Source organism: Salmo salar, unplaced genomic scaffold (assembly GCF_965601325.2).
Source record: "Salmo salar unplaced genomic scaffold, fSalSal1 ptg000613l, whole genome shotgun sequence".
Classification (NCBI taxonomy): domain Eukaryota; kingdom Metazoa; phylum Chordata; class Actinopteri; order Salmoniformes; family Salmonidae; genus Salmo; species Salmo salar.
Window position 1 is genome coordinate 66,666 of NW_027675440.1, and position 17,991 is coordinate 84,656.

Here is a 17,991-nt window from a genome sequence, read left to right on the forward strand (position 1 = left end):
GATAAAAAACAAGACACATAATTGTTGTGTTTAGATTTAGAGGAGAGTATGTAGACATACTGAACTCTGTAAAATGATTATTTATTATTTTATTAGAAACATGTCATATCATTTGCCATAGGCTTACGCTTGGTAAAAAAATAAATAGGTGGGACCAATTATTAACCACTTCAATAATAAGAATAACAAAGTCACAGATTAATAAATAAAGGAACAATGTCCTTTAACAAGGTCGACCAGCTTCCTGATTGAATGTGATTAGATACTTAAAATAGTGTCACCTGTAGTTGGACACAGAAAGGGCAGAGCAGAACTGACACACACACACACACACACACACACACACACACACACACACACACACACACACACACACACACACACACACACACACACACACACACACACACACACACACACACACACACACACACACACACACATGTAAAGTTCCCCTTTTAAACCTCTGATAAAGATGCAGACATAGATTTCCCCCACCACCTCTGAATAACTCTTCACACTGATGTCACAGAAAGACTGCATAGATAGAAAGAAAGGACCTTACATGGCCATCGATGGCCGGTCACAGAGTACAAGCCATAACGTGACTTCCTTATGAATGATACCCCAAACAGGCCTTATAAAGGGATAGGCTGAAAGGCTGCACTCATCACGACTTGTTGTCATGCAGCTATCATGTTATATCCCTGTGTTTAGATTATCCTGCCAGGTCTACCAACTTCCTGCTTGAAGGTGATTGGATACTCAAAACATTCTATCAACTGTAGTGGACAACAGAGAGGTACCCAGTGGAGACACATATCAGAGCAACTACTCAGCTACTTGTCAGTGAAGTTAGATATTACCATTAGGAGTCAGAAAGGTACTCCTACAGTAGATATTACCATTAGGAGTCAGAAAGGTACTCCTACAGTAGATATTACCATTAGGATACAGAAAGGTATTCCTACAGTAGATATTACCATTAGGAGTCAGTCAGAAAGGTACTCCTACAGTAGATATTACCATTAGGAGACAGAAAGGTATTCCTACAGTAGATATTACCATTAGGAGTCAGTCAGAAAGGTATTCCTACAGTAGATATTACCATTAGGAGACAGAAAGTTACTCCTACAGTAGATATTACCATTAGGAGACAGAAAGGTATTCCTACAGTAGATATTACCATTAGGAGACAGAAAGTTATTCCTACAGTAGATATTACCATTAGGAGACAGAAAGGTACTCCTACAGTAGATATTACCATTAGGAGACAGAAAGGTATTCCTACAGTAGATATTACCATTAGGAGTCAGTCAGAAAGGTATTCCTACAGTAGATATTACCATTAGGAGACAGAAAGGTATTCCTACAGCAGATATTACCATTAGGAGACAGAAAGGTATTCCTACAGCAGATATTACCATTAGGAGACAGAAAGGTACTCCTACAGTAGATATTACCATTAGGAGTCAGAAAGTTATTCCTACAGTAGATATTACCATTAGGAGTCAGAAAGGTACTCCTACAGTAGATATTACCATTAGGAGACAGAAAGGTATTCATACAGTAGATATTACCATTAGGAGTCAGAAAGGTATTCCTACAGTAGATATTACCATTAGGATACAGAAAGGTATTCATACAGTAGATATTACCATTAGGATACAGAAAGGTATTCCTACAGTAGATATTACAATTAGGAGACAGAAAGGTACTCCTACAGTAGATATTACCATTAGGATACAGAAAGGTACTCCTACAGTAGATATTACCATTAGGATACAGAAAGGTACTCCTACAGTAGATATTACCATTAGGAGACAGAAAGGTACTCCTACAGTAGATATTACAATTAGGAGACAGAAAGGTACTCCTACAGTAGATATTACCATTAGGATACAGAAAGGTTCTCCTACAGTAGATATTACCATTAGGAGACAGAAAGGTACTCCTAGAGTAGATATTACCATTAGGAGACAGAAAGGTGTTCCTACAGTAGATATTACCATTAGGAGACAGAAAGGTATTCCTACAGTAGATATTACCATTAGGAGTCAGTCAGAAAGGTACTCCTACAGTAGATATTACCATTAGGATACAGAAAGGTACTCCTACAGTAGATATTACCATTAGGATACAGAAAGGTATTCCTACAGTAGATATTACAATTAGGAGACAGAAAGGTACTCCTACAGTAGATATTACCATTAGGATACAGAAAGGTTCTCCTACAGTAGATATTACCATTAGGAGACAGAAAGGTACTCCTAGAGTAGATATTACCATTAGGAGACAGAAAGGTATTCCTACAGTAGATATTACCATTAGGAGTCAGTCAGAAAGGTACTCCTACAGTAGATATTACCATTAGGATACAGAAAGGTACTGCTACAGTAGATATTACCATTAGGATACAGAAAGGTACTCCTACAGTAGATATTACCATTAGAAGACAGAAAGGTACTCCTACAGTAGATATTACCATTAGGAGACAGAAAGGTATTCCTACAGTAGATATTACCATTAGGATACAGAAAGGTATTCCTACAGTAGATATTACCATTAGGAGACAGAAAGGTATTCCTACAGTAGATATTACCATTAGGAGTCAGAAAGGTATTCCTACAGTAGATATTACCATTAGGATACAGAAAGGTATTCCTACAGTAGATATTACCATTAGGAGACAGAAAGGTACTCCTACAGTAGATATTACCATTAGGAGTCAGTCAGAAAGGTATTCCTACAGTAGATATTACCATTAGGATACAGAAAGGTATTCCTACAGTAGATATTACCATTAGGAGACAGAAAGGTACTCCTACAGTAGATATTACCATTAGGAGTCAGTCAGAAAGGTACTCCTACAGTAGATATTACCATTAGGAGACAGAAAGGTACTCCTACAGTAGATATTACCATTAGGATACAGAAATGTATTCCTACAGTAGATATTACCATTAGGATACAGAAAGGTACTCCTACAGTAGATATTACCATTAGGAGACAGAAAGGTACTCCTACAGTAGATATTACCATTAGGATACAGAAAGGTACTCCTACAGTAGATATTACCATTAGGATACAGAAAGGTATTCCTACAATAGATATTACCATTAGATACAGAAAGGTATTCCTACAGTGGATATTACCATTAGGAGACAGAAAGGTATTCCTACAGTAGATATTACCATTAGGAGTCAGTCAGAAAGGTACTCCTACAGTAGATATTACCATTAGGATACAGAAAGGTATTCCTACAGTAGATATTACCATTAGGAGACAGAAAGGTACTCCTACAGTAGATATTACCATTAGGATACAGAAAGGTATTCCTACAGTAGATATTACCATTAGGATACAGAAAGGTATTCCTACAGTAGATATTATCATTAGGAGACAGAAAGGTATTCCTACAGTAGATATTACCATTAGGAGACAGAAAGGTATTCCTACAGTAGATATTACAATTAGGAGACAGAAAGGTATTCCTACAGTAGATATTACCATTAGGATACAGAAAGGTACTCCTACAGTAGATATTACCATTAGGAGACAGAAAGGTACTCCTACAGTAGATATTACAATTAGGAGACAGAAAGGTACTCCTACAGTAGATATTACCATTAGGATACAGAAAGGTTCTCCTACAGTAGATATTACCATTAGGAGACAGAAAGGTACTCCTAGAGTAGATATTACCATTAGGAGACAGAAAGGTGTTCCTACAGTAGATATTACCATTAGGAGACAGAAAGGTATTCCTACAGTAGATATTACCATTAGGAGTCAGTCAGAAAGGTACTCCTACAGTAGATATTACCATTAGGATACAGAAAGGTACTCCTACAGTAGATATTACCATTAGGATACAGAAAGGTATTCCTACAGTAGATATTACAATTAGGAGACAGAAAGGTACTCCTACAGTAGATATTACCATTAGGATACAGAAAGGTTCTCCTACAGTAGATATTACCATTAGGAGACAGAAAGGTACTCCTAGAGTAGATATTACCATTAGGAGACAGAAAGGTATTCCTACAGTAGATATTACCATTAGGAGTCAGTCAGAAAGGTACTCCTACAGTAGATATTACCATTAGGATACAGAAAGGTACTCCTACAGTAGATATTACCATTAGGATACAGAAAGGTACTCCTACAGTAGATATTACCATTAGAAGACAGAAAGGTACTCCTACAGTAGATATTACCATTAGGAGACAGAAAGGTATTCCTACAGTAGATATTACCATTAGGATACAGAAAGGTATTCCTACAGTAGATATTACCATTAGGAGACAGAAAGGTATTCCTACAGTAGATATTACCATTAGGAGTCAGAAAGGTATTCCTACAGTAGATATTACCATTAGGATACAGAAAGGTATTCCTACAGTAGATATTACCATTAGGAGACAGAAAGGTACTCCTACAGTAGATATTACCATTAGGAGTCAGTCAGAAAGGTATTCCTACAGTAGATATTACCATTAGGATACAGAAAGGTATTCCTACAGTAGATATTACCATTAGGAGACAGAAAGGTACTCCTACAGTAGATATTACCATTAGGAGTCAGTCAGAAAGGTACTCCTACAGTAGATATTACCATTAGGAGACAGAAAGGTACTCCTACAGTAGATATTACCATTAGGATACAGAAATGTATTCCTACAGTAGATATTACCATTAGGATACAGAAAGGTACTCCTACAGTAGATATTACCATTAGGATACAGAAAGGTATACCTACAGTAGATATTACCATTAGGATACAGAAAGGTACTCCTACAGTAGATATTACCATTAGGAGACAGAAAGGTACTCCTACAGTAGATATTACCATTAGGAGACAGAAAGGTACTCCTACAGTAGATATTACCATTAGGATACAGAAAGGTACTCCTACAGTAGATATTACCATTAGGATACAGAAAGGTATTCCTACAATAGATATTACCATTAGGATACAGAAAGGTATTCCTACAGTGGATATTACCATTAGGAGACAGAAAGGTATTCCTACAGTAGATATTACCATTAGGAGTCAGTCAGAAAGGTACTCCTACAGTAGATATTACCATTAGGATACAGAAAGGTATTCCTACAGTAGATATTACCATTAGGAGACAGAAAGGTACTCCTACAGTAGATATTACCATTAGGATACAGAAAGGTATTCCTACAGTAGATATTACCATTAGGATACAGAAAGGTATTCCTACAGTAGATATTATCATTAGGAGACAGAAAGGTATTCCTACAGTAGATATTACCATTAGGAGACAGAAAGGTATTCCTACAGTAGATATTACCATTAGGAGACAGAAAGGTATTCCTACAGTAGATATTACAATTAGGAGACAGAAAGGTATTCCTACAGTAGATATTACCATTAGGAGACAGAAAGGTACTCCTACAGTAGATATTACCATTAGGATACAGAAAGGTATTCCTACAGTAGATATTACCATTAGGAGACAGAAAGGTATTCCTACAGTTGATATTACCATTAGGAGACAGAAAGGTATTCCTACAGTAGATATTACCATTAGGAGTCAGTCAGAAAGGTACTCCTACAGTAGATATTACCATTAGGAGACAGAAAGGTATTCCTACAGTAGATATTACCATTAGGATACAGAAAGGTACTCCTACAGTAGATATTACCATTAGGAGACAGAAAGGTATTCCTACAGTAGATATTACCATTAGGAGACAGAAAGGTACTCCTACAGTAGATATTACCATTAGGATACAGAAAGGTATTCCTACAGTAGATATTACCATTAGGAGACAGAAAGGTATTCCTACAGTTGATATTACCATTAGGAGACAGAAAGGTATTCCTACAGTAGATATTACCATTAGGAGACAGAAAGGTATTCCTACAGTAGATATTACCATTAGGAGACAGAAAGGTACTCCTACAGTAGATATTACCATTAGGATACAGAAAGGTATTCCTACAGTAGATATTACCATTAGGAGTCAGAAAGGTATTCCTACAGTAGATATTACCATTAGGAGACAGAAAGGTACTCCTACAGTAGATATTACCATTAGGAGTCAGTCAGAAAGGTACTCCTACAGTAGATATTACCATTAGGAGTCAGTCAGAAAGGTACTCCTACAGTAGATATTACCATTAGGATACAGAAAGGTACTCCTACAGTAGATATTACCATTAGGATACAGAAAGGTACTCCTACAGTAGATATTACCATTAGGATACAGAAAGGTATTCCTACAGTAGATATTACCATTAGGAGACAGAAAGGTACTCCTACAGTAGATATTACCATTAGGAGACAGAAAGGTATTCCTACAGTAGATATTACCATTAGGATACAGAAAGGTATTCCTACAGTAGATATTACCATTAGGAGACAGAAAGGTATTCCTACAGTAGATATTACCATTAGGAGTCAGAAAGGTATTCCTACAGTAGATATTACCATTAGGATACAGAAAGGTATTCCTACAGTAGATATTACCATTAGGAGACAGAAAGGTACTCCTACAGTAGATATTACCATTAGGAGTCAGTCAGAAAGGTATTCCTACAGTAGATATTACCATTAGGATACAGAAAGGTATTCCTACAGTAGATATTACCATTAGGAGACAGAAAGGTACTCCTACAGTAGATATTACCATTAGGAGTCAGTCAGAAAGGTACTCCTACAGTAGATATTACCATTAGGAGACAGAAAGGTACTCCTACAGTAGATATTACCATTAGGATACAGAAAGGTACTCCTACAGTAGATATTACCATTAGGATACAGAAAGGTATTCCTACAATAGATATTACCATTAGGATACAGAAAGGTATTCCTACAGTGGATATTACCATTAGGAGACAGAAAGGTATTCCTACAGTAGATATTACCATTAGGAGTCAGTCAGAAAGGTACTCCTACAGTAGATATTACCATTAGGATACAGAAAGGTATTCCTACAGTAGATATTACCATTAGGAGACAGAAAGGTACTCCTACAGTAGATATTACCATTAGGATACAGAAAGGTATTCCTACAGTAGATATTACCATTAGGATACAGAAAGGTATTCCTACAGTAGATATTATCATTAGGAGACAGAAAGGTATTCCTACAGTAGATATTACCATTAGGAGACAGAAAGGTATTCCTACAGTAGATATTACCATTAGGAGACAGAAAGGTATTCCTACAGTAGATATTACAATTAGGAGACAGAAAGGTATTCCTACAGTAGATATTACCATTAGGAGACAGAAAGGTACTCCTACAGTAGATATTACCATTAGGATACAGAAAGGTATTCCTACAGTAGATATTACCATTAGGAGACAGAAAGGTATTCCTACAGTTGATATTACCATTAGGAGACAGAAAGGTATTCCTACAGTAGATATTACCATTAGGAGTCAGTCAGAAAGGTACTCCTACAGTAGATATTACCATTAGGAGACAGAAAGGTATTCCTACAGTAGATATTACCATTAGGATACAGAAAGGTACTCCTACAGTAGATATTACCATTAGGAGACAGAAAGGTATTCCTACAGTAGATATTACCATTAGGAGACAGAAAGGTACTCCTACAGTAGATATTACCATTAGGATACAGAAAGGTATTCCTACAGTAGATATTACCATTAGGAGACAGAAAGGTATTCCTACAGTTGATATTACCATTAGGAGACAGAAAGGTATTCCTACAGTAGATATTACCATTAGGAGACAGAAAGGTATTCCTACAGTAGATATTACCATTAGGAGACAGAAAGGTACTCCTACAGTAGATATTACCATTAGGAGACAGAAAGGTACTCCTACAGTAGATATTACCATTAGGATACAGAAAGGTAATCCTAGAGTTAGTTAAGATGGATGACTACGTCAACCAACAGGTTATTGAAGAAAACTTGAACAGAGCAACGAGGAGAGTGAAGACAGACCAATCGCTCAGGTAAGAACCAAGATAACTATGACACACAGACACACACAGACAAAGACACATGAACAAAAACACTGAGAAATGCCAACTCATAGCAAATTATATTTTTAACCAATGTTTTGAGGCTATACATAGTTTGTTTACAATATTGTTAACATAACAATTACAAAGAAAATATTTTATTTTAAATTCTGATGGGGATCGACTGTTGAACTAAGTTAACGAGGAATTTATAAGTGATCATCTTTAAGAATGGATTGGTAGACTTTCTATCATAAAACAGCTGTTTGAAACAGTCCTACTGTGGCTGATTATGTCACATCCCCACCCTCTTATATGCGCTCGTGTGTGTGTGTATACTTGTGTGTATGTATGCTTGTGTGTATGTATGCTTGTGCACGCGTGTGTTTGTGGGTATATGTGTGTGTGTTCTCACATCGGTGTGTATCTCCTCAGGACCTGAGGATTCAGGGATAACACTCTATAGGATGGTTGCTGTAGCTTTGGGATGCTGTGTGTTCTACAAGTCACTCTCAACATCTCCCTGAGACTGGCCTGTGAGTGTCTTGTTATCTAATCATCACACTATATCAGACTATATCAGACTATATCAGACTGTGGTAATTACAATGGCAGACAAACATTATTTTAATTGAGGGTATCACCTTTTTTTTATCAGTCATCTTCAAATAATATTTTTGCAGGAATCTCTTGCGAATGATTTTGCCGAAGATTGTATCTCCGCCGGCCTGGGCAACCTGAGCTTTTGCTATCTCATCTCTTTTGCTATCGCATGTCTTGTATTCAAGATCCTAAATGACCTAGCTCCCCCTCTCCCCCTCCGCTCCCCCTCCACTCAGTATTTTTGTTAAACAGAAAACCCAAACATATGGCAGCAGATTCACAAGGTCTGCCATGAGAGGTGACTGTATAGTTCCCTTAAGGAAAAGCACCTTTAGTAAATCCGCTTTCTCTGTGAGAGCTTCACATGTCTGGAATACACTGCCATCAGACACACATAACTGCACCACATATCACACTTTCACAAAATGCATGAAGACATGGCTAAAGGTCAATCAGACTTGTGAACATAATCACTAGCTGTGTATTGCCACTTTCCATGTTGTCTGGTGTCTGTAGCTTGTGAGGTGTGGAAACACTTTGTTGCTTTTATGGATTTTGTCTTGTTGCTTTTTGTTCTATGTTGCTCTGTCTGTATGCTACATCTTGCTTGTCCTATGTTGCTCTGTCTTTATGCTATGTCTTGCTTGTCCTATGTTGCTCTGTCTTTATGCTACATCTTGCTTGTCCTATGTTGCTCTGTCTTTATGCTATGTCTTGCTTGTCCTATGTTGCTCTGTGTGTGCTCACTGTTCAATGATTGTCTATATTGTAATTGTTTTTAATAACCTGCCCAGGGACTAGAAGTTTAAGATGCGATGGAACGGTTGACAAAAAAAAAAAAGTCACAGAAAAAATATATTGACTGATATTGATTTATTTAGGGGGGGGGGGGGGCTAATGAATATTTTAGGACCAGCGATGTCCCTTATTCCTACCCTTTAACTTTTGTCTGACAAATAAACATTTTACTCAACTGCGTTACCCACTCCAGGCAGCAGATGGCGGTCTGGGAATTTAAGGCGATGCTGTTGGTGTGACGTATAATCTAGTGGACGGAACGCTTCTTACAACAGCAGCAACAGTTAGTCAGACACCACGGTAGTTTGCTAGACAAAATAGCCGAACCGATAAAGCTCTTTAGACGCGTTAGTGTATATTAGCCTCTGTGTTTTAAACCCACTACTGTCGTCTAGTTAGTTATCCGATTTAATTTCATATTTACGGTGTTGTTGTTATTATTCAGCTAGCGGGCTGGTTAAGTTAGCATTAGCCTAGCTAGCTAACATCTCCGACCATGCGGTCACTGAGCTACTCTCCTGCTAAAGAAGAGAATATCACAGTAAAACAAGAAGTAGAGGGTGAGGCCGTTACTGTGAAAGAAGAAAAAGACGAGTTCAGAGTGAAAGAGGAGGAGGATGTTACAGTAAAAGAAGAGGAGGATGCAGTTTATGGAGTGAAAGAGGAAGAGGGGGAGATGACTGTTACATCGATAAAGGAGGAAACTGGACATCTGGGCCCGGTTTCCCAAACGCATCTTAAGGCGTCCAATGGTTCTAACGGTGAACTTAGCCATAAGATGGTTTTGAGAAACCGTTCCCTGATTAACACTAGTAAGTACTGTCTTAAATACAGAGGCACAAACTCTGCAGTTGTTGAACTGATGTGTGGTGTTAAAGCGGAAATATGCAATAGCTACATCCATATTGTGACTTTTAAATTATTAATTTATAGCCATTGATTGTTGATGTGTTTTTTTTGGTTGTGCCAAAAACACTGTTTTGACAAGTAGCAATAAATCACTGATATCCATTAGGGGGGAAATCAGGTTGTACGTGCTGTTGAAACTAACACAACTAAAAAAACACATGGAAATGGGAGATATATTTTACCTCACTGGTTAGAGGACAACCTGCAGAAGACAGTCAACTACATTTTGGAGTGATGCATTTAAATGTAGGGGTCGCTAAACAAAGGAACACAACACTTATTTGTCATCACTCATCGATATCGTTTTCAATTTATCACAAACTGTTTCTGCATTTGGACTATTGATTTGGACACGTTAAAACTGTGACATTGGGGATATCCCACCTAGCAAAATGTAATTGAAACTAAGACTATGCCCGACGTACAATATAAGTTTGTTTTTAGTTGAAAAGAAAACTATTTAATTTCAATGTACTTGCAGCTTATACACATGGACGTCTATAATACATTTTATTAACAATCCTAATAAATTGAGTGCTCAAGTCAACACCTTTAGTTGCTCCACCTTGTGGGTTTTTCTTTTGTTTGTCTCTTCTTGGGCAGATTTAGTGGGTCTCATGGTGGGTGTCTTTTAGCTCCCAGTTGTTGTTACTAGTCAACTTCCAGTGGACACTGAGAGCAAAACTGCAACATTATGTTATAATACTTTTATTGCATCAAATGGTTATTTTATGCAACAGAATAGAGGGTTCTTAGAACTATTGTGTCTGTGTTCTACTGAGGATGGGCCTCTGGGAGAAAACACTGACAGGAGATTTACAATGTCTTTTGGGTGATAAAACCTAAAGAGACCGCATTCCAGAACATGAGTTAATGTTTCTGTTCTATACGGTACCAGGGAGAGATGACCTCAGGGCCAGACCCTGGTCTCTACACAAAGAGTACTGTTTTTACAGCAGATACTCTCTGCTGAGAATTATAAGTATCTTTCATACAAATCTTAACCTTGTGACCCGTTCTATACATCTGTTGTTGGTCATGTAGGTTAAAAGGGCTATAAAAGACCTTGGTACTTTTGTCTCGTGGCTCTCAATGAATCATCTGGGGGTGATTCGTCGACCAGCCATCATTATCGTAGAGCACTCAATTGATTCACTTCATAATTGTATGTTGTATTGACCTGCTCCCTTATTATTAAGTGAATAAAGATTTAGTTTAAGTATAACTCTGACTTGTGTGATAAGTTTGTCTCATTTGATATTAAAGAAATTAACAACCACATTTGGCGATGGGAACGTGAATCTTGACTTGGTGACTGACGACCTGGGTAAATGACCTGACTCCTGATGACCTGGGTAAATGACCTGGCTCCTGACGACCTGGGTAAATGACCTGGCTCCTGATGACCTGGGTAAATGACCTGACTCCTGACGACCTGGGTAAAACCTGGCTCCTGATGACCTGGGTAAATGACCTGGCTCCTGATGACCTGGGTAAATGACCTGGCTCCTGACGACCTGGGTAAATGACCTGGCTCCTGATGACCTGGGTAAATGACCTGGCTCCTGATGACCTGGGTAAATGGCCTGGCTCCTGATGACCTGGGTAAATGACCTGGCTCCTGATGACCTGGGTAAATGACCTGGCTCCTGACAACCTGGGTAAATGACCTGGCTCCTGACGACCTGGGTAAATGACCTGACGACCTGGGTAAATGACCTGGCTCCTGATGACCTGGGTAAATGACCTGGCTCCTGATGACCTGGGTAAATGACCTGGCTCCTGATGACCTGGGTAAATGACCTGACGACCTGGGTAAATGACCTGGCTCCTGACGACCTGGGTAAATGACCTGGCTCCTGACGACCTGGGTAAATGGTGCACGAGGGATCCCTCTAACTTGGGATCTGAGGGAGACCACACTTGGGGAACAGAGCAGATGAACCCACCTTTAATCTGAGTGGATACCACAACTCAAACCTATTTTTTTTTTTAAAGAATGAGGTGAGCAAAACATGCAAGTGCAGGCTCAGAGTGTGTATTCCTGTGTGTGATATATTTAGGCTGAATATCGATATAAGATATATATCCTGATATGTTTTCTGCAAAGTGAGAGCAAATGTTCAGTCAAAGTCAAAGCCAGATATGACATGTCTCAAGTAGTTTTATTGAAAGCGGCTATTTCAGTGAACAGTTGAAAAATCAAATGACTAAATAATAAACAGGGCTCTTCACCTGGTTCAGATTAAATGCTCAGCTGTTCAAATAACAACAACATGTAAACATAAACACTGTAGAACAACAGGACGACCTTTTTGGAAATTAAAGCTCCATAAGGTGCACATTTAAATAAATACAAATATCTTAAACAAAAATAGCCTATAAAATAAAATAGGCCTATCTTTTTCTGAAATAAATATTATATATATTTATGAGAAAAGTCAACTTTTTTTTTAGTTTGACAACTTTAAATGGCTTATTAAAATCAAATTACAGATTTCTTCTCCTTTCTAACAAATCCACAGATGCAAATAACGAACATTACAAAATAATAAAATATGACAAACCCTAGTAAGGGCAGCAATTATATATAAATAAAGAACAAAATAAAGTGCTCAGTTTGACAAAATGTGTTTTAAACATCAGCCTGAGATTACCATTTGCTTTTTGTTAACTCAATTTCTTATCTGAACAGCCTCAACCAGTTGCACAAGAAACAGACTATCAACTCAATAAACATTTTCCCCCTCTTTTTTTACTTTGATAAACAGTAATGCTGTCTTGAGGTAGACATTAGAAGACAAGCGTGTCCTCCTTCGTTTAAAGATTTTGTGCGAGAAACACCAGCCTGTCAACGGCATCCGGCTTCAGAGATGCTCTGTGGCAGGTCACGATATTGCCACTGCAGCTGAAAACCCTTTCGGAGGGTGAACTGGTAGCTGGTACCAAGAGATACTTTTTTGCCAGGTGGCTCAGAGCTGGAAAGACAACTTCATGATCCTTCCACCACTTGAGGGGATCAGTGTCACTCTCCACACTTGCTGACTGCAAGTAACTTGACAGTTCATTTTCAATAGCCTCCCTCTTGGTTGGTGGCGCAGTGGTGGTGGCTGTGCGCTGCTTGAAGAAGCTTGCCAGTGTCTTAGCTTTTGGTGCCACTGCTGCTTCTCCATCTGCAGGCTCAGGCACAGTTGGCACACGTAGGTAAGGCGGTTGACAGCTGCTCTGATCAGCCAGTAGCGTCTCCACCTCCAAGACAGCTCTGTGCTTCAATGCATCAACTTTTTCACTTGGGATATAGGTGGCCCTGAAGCGTGGATCCACAAATGAAGCCATCTCCAATAGGTCAGTAGTGGCTGGGTCAGAATACTTGCGGTTGAGGTACTCAACAATGCTGGTCTTGATCGATTTGCAAAGCTCGCTATCACCCTCTTCACATGCCAGGAGACTGTCGTTAAAAAGGTGCAGCACAGGTTTTACATATGATAGAGTGACGTACTCCTCACCTGACAAAGCATCGGTAAAGTCCTGGAGAGGTTTCAGCACCTTTTGGACTGCTTCTAGGACCTCTAAGTCCTGCCAGGTAGGGACAAGGTGCCTGGTCTTTTTGTCATTAGACAGGACTTTGGCCAGTGCTCCTTCCTGCTCCAGGACTCTCTCTATCATCTGCTGCCTTGATCCCCAGCGTGTGGCAGACTCGGTTATGAGTTGGTGACTTGGCAGACCCAGCTGAATCTGGACTTCAGCAAGATGTCTCCTTTTCTTCCAGCTGTACCAAAAACAGCTTACAATTCTCTTGCACAGAGAAATGGCCCGGGTGACGCGCTTGTCATTCATGCCATGTCCTGTCAGAATCATAAAAAAACTATTAAACAAATGTGCTTATGCGAGAAATTTGACTCTGTTTTCACTTTAACACACTCATACAACTAAGTGCTTTCCAAAATCAAGCTTTAGAAATATTCTACATTAATATTTTCTTGTTTCATAGTTTATTTTTTTAATCAACGCCAGTCCTAATCATAAATATCAAATATTATATTCATTTATTTTGTGAATTTGAATCCTGTAAGTGATTTTTATGTATTATTATTTGTGTATAATTTATAAATGATGACTATACTGTATGTACATTTACTGATGTTTCGTTCTTGTTGTTGTTCTTAGTATTTATGCTTAGTATTTAATGCTACTTCATATTTCTACTCCACTAAAAACTCCACAATGTTTAGGCCTACCTACGTGTCAACATTAGTTTCTAGTTACTTTGCAGTTGGCTCTTCAATCCAGAGAAAAAACTATAGTCTATCATAATAACTAAATATGTTACCTTGATGATATCAACAGGCTAACCAGCATTTTAAAGTCATAATTACCTCACCTTTACCAGCTGTAACATTAAAGTGGTAAACACATCAATGCCTCACTAATTCTTATCCAATAACCTAATAAATATGGTTCTGAAATCTACCATCCTGTATTGTAAATGATTTTACTTTTAACACTTTATGTTTTGTGTTTTATTAATCCATTTTTGGCCAAGACAGCAGCATAAAACAAAACAAGTTGCAGACAGACACAAAGGAAAATAATAAAAAACTAATAGTTTAATATGTTTTTTTATTTAAAGTAAAATATGTGAATACTCCTTAATAAAACACTGCACTCCCCAATAGCCAAGTGTAGTCTGACCGAAGCACTGCATCCTCATCGTTCAGCTCCACCGCTCTGACCACGTCGCTCCCGTTGGCGGTTGTTATAGCAACCGGATGCTTTTCTTGGAGTTTCCCAGCTTGCGTCCTGCGAGGCCTCAGCTATATGCTCACCGGTGTGATCCTGGGGGGAAATAACTTGTTTTGGAGACACGACGCTGTTTTCATCTCCCCCAGTCGTTGAATGAAGTGAACATGTCACGCTTCATGTAAAGGCTCACATTGTCCTGCTCGACCCACATATCGCTGGTCAACGCCAAAATGGGTCCCGTTAGCGAGCCGGTCAGCAAGGCTCTGCCTGACTTCAGTGGACATTTGTGGCAGTGCTTCTCGTGTAAAGTAGTTGGGAAGCTCATATCTCGGGTCCATAGTTTTCAGTAGCTTTTTTGAATCCGACTTGTTCCACAGTTGCAACAGGGACCATATCTTTAGCAATGTGATAGGACACCGCTGTAGTTATAGTACACCACTTGCCAATTTTCTTTTCATAAAGGCACACTGCGGGAAAATGAAGTTTGCAGTGAGCTTTGTTTCGGGGCTTTTTCGGGTTGTCGACGGCTTGCGGCTGGGGCTTCTGCAGCGCGCAGTTTCACACACCACTGTTTTAGGTGGTGAAAAAGATTTGTAGTGCTTCCACCCCTGGCTGTAACTTTTTTTATGGCACTGCCTACATATAACGTGATTTTGTTGCTCATCTGATACTTTGAATCCGAACCATCTCCAAATTACTGAGCCAATGCTTTTTCTTTTACTAACCAATTCCTCGTCAAAACGCTCCGCAGACGCTGTTGCTTCCTCCATGTTTGTTGAAGTGTCTGTTCCTGCCCCTCCGCCCTCTGTGCATGAAAGAGGAGGCGCGGGGAGCAGCGCAGAGAGCTCCGGGTCTGCAGCTTGCTTGGAGCAAGGATCAAAGCGCAAATTTCAACTATATCGATATATGCGAAATGGTCTAATTTCATATCACATTTAAAATATATATCGATATATTTTTTATATCGATATATCGCCCAGCCCTAGTCAGGCTGATAAGAACAATTCTTATTTTGTATAACGGGTCACTTAGGATGGCAGTAGCATTGTTGACGAAATGCAGGCATCGCAGCAGAATTAGGAAGCGGTCTTGGGAAAAGAGGGTGGCAAAGAAGGGAGTTGCAAACATAGGATCTGTGCTCCAGTATTCTCTTAGGGAGTTCTTCTTTACTATCCCCATGGGGAGGACTGTCACCAGGAAGGTATACATTTCACTCATTGTGGTTGTCACCCATTTAGCGAGTTTCCCCCCTCACTCCTGGCTCTCTCTTCTCTTGTAGCTCCAAGGCATAGCGATTGGTCTCCTGTACTATGGTTTCCCACCAGCTCCTCTGTCAGAAACAACTTGAAGCACTCTGCCTCAGATGGAAATGGACTCCAGACTGGGACTCATCAAAACAAACAGCAGGGCCAGGAGGGGTGAAATGACTGGTGGCCTTCCAGCTACCACAGAACTCCTGTACTTCATCCACTGTCGGTCTCCCTCCATCACCACCAGCATCTTCAAAGGGACCTGGTACTTGATCAGTGGACAAGGGAACCTCAGATTCAGGGTTCTCAATGGCTACAAGGTTGGGGGGGGGGGGGGGCAGCTCCTCACTGTCAGAATCTGATTCCTGACTTTCAGACTCAGACTCATTGTCAGAATTGTAAAAAAAAATCTCCATAATTTCCACATTTGTGAGTTGTCTCCTTTTGAAAGACATTGCTAATGCTACAGCTTAGCTCACTAGCTACATACATAAACAACAACACTGAATGGCTCAGAGTGAGAGGGGACGTGATTGACTGCCGGCATGCGTCACTTGTATCAATAAATCACCATCAGAAAATGTTTTGTGAGGTAATTATTTGTGTATTTACTGTTTTATTCACATGTTTTCAATTCTGGGTGACAAATCATGCATTCCGATTCTTGCATAGATTGTAATGGGCACATATTATGTGTGTAAAATACTTATTTGAAGGTTATACTGATTATGATGAGCTAAGCTAATTCCAGCTATGTGTATGGAGCCATGTTTGTTGACATACAATGCATTCTGGGTTTCACGTAATCATCCGTTTGACCAAAGATGTTATAACAAAATGAGGTGAGTAAGAGTTCACTCATTTTTTGAGGACTTCCGGAAATGAATGGTGGGATGTGAACGACGGTAGATGACACACCCCTTCAACACTATAAACAGACCAAACTCATCTTGTCTTTTATTATCTTCGGTTTCTGTGAGGGGAAAAAATGCATGGCTGCGCGCTGAAACTAATCGTCGGATTACTGTCGATTTCTAGAAAGTGTTTTACCTAATTATTTCGATCAATGGTGAGCTCACCCCGTGATGTGATTAATTATACATAGTAATTGCAATTAGCTAATTCATATTGTAGTTTACGTCAGCCGAGAGTTAGAAAATATGACTGCTTGTGTTGGGTCAATCTTTCCTCAGTTAGCGATAGGACAAATGTAGCCTACATTTTTCCGGTTAGGATGATTGTGTTGTGCTATATATATATATATATATATATATACATACACACACACACTGCTCAAAAAAATAAAGGGAACACTAAAATAACACATCCTAGATCTGAATGAATTAAATAATCTTATTAAATACTTTTTTCTTTACATAGTTGAATGTGCTGACAACAAAATCACACAAAAATAATCAATGGAAATCCAATTTATCAACCCATGGAGGTCTGGATATGGAGTCACACTCAAAATTAAAGTGGAAAACCACACTACAGGCTGATCCAACTTTGATGTAATGTCCTTAAAACAAGTCAAACTGAGGCTCAGTAGTGTGTGTGGCCTCCACGTGCCTGTATGACCTCCCTACAACGCCTGGCCATGCTCCTGATGAGGTGACGGATGGTCTCCTGAGGGATCTCCTCCCAGACCTGGACTAAAGCATCCGCCAACTCCTGGACAGTCTGTGGTGCAACGTGACGTTGGTGGAT

General features: G+C 39.2%; 1 long non-coding RNA gene across 2 annotated transcripts; it reads left to right on the forward strand.

Annotated features, from left to right (window-relative positions):
- Nucleotides 1–15,061: 15,061 nt before the first annotated feature.
- On the forward strand, nt 15,062–16,862 carry LOC145876876 (uncharacterized). 2 transcript variants are annotated; one of them, XR_014391549.1, is made up of 2 exons: nt 15,062–15,197; nt 16,311–16,862. It is a non-coding gene; the product is annotated as an uncharacterized LOC145876876 (long non-coding RNA). The 2 variants fall into 2 exon arrangements; XR_014391550.1 differs by having other exon boundaries at nt 15,076–15,209.
- The last annotated feature ends 1,129 nt before the right edge of the window (nt 16,863–17,991 follow it).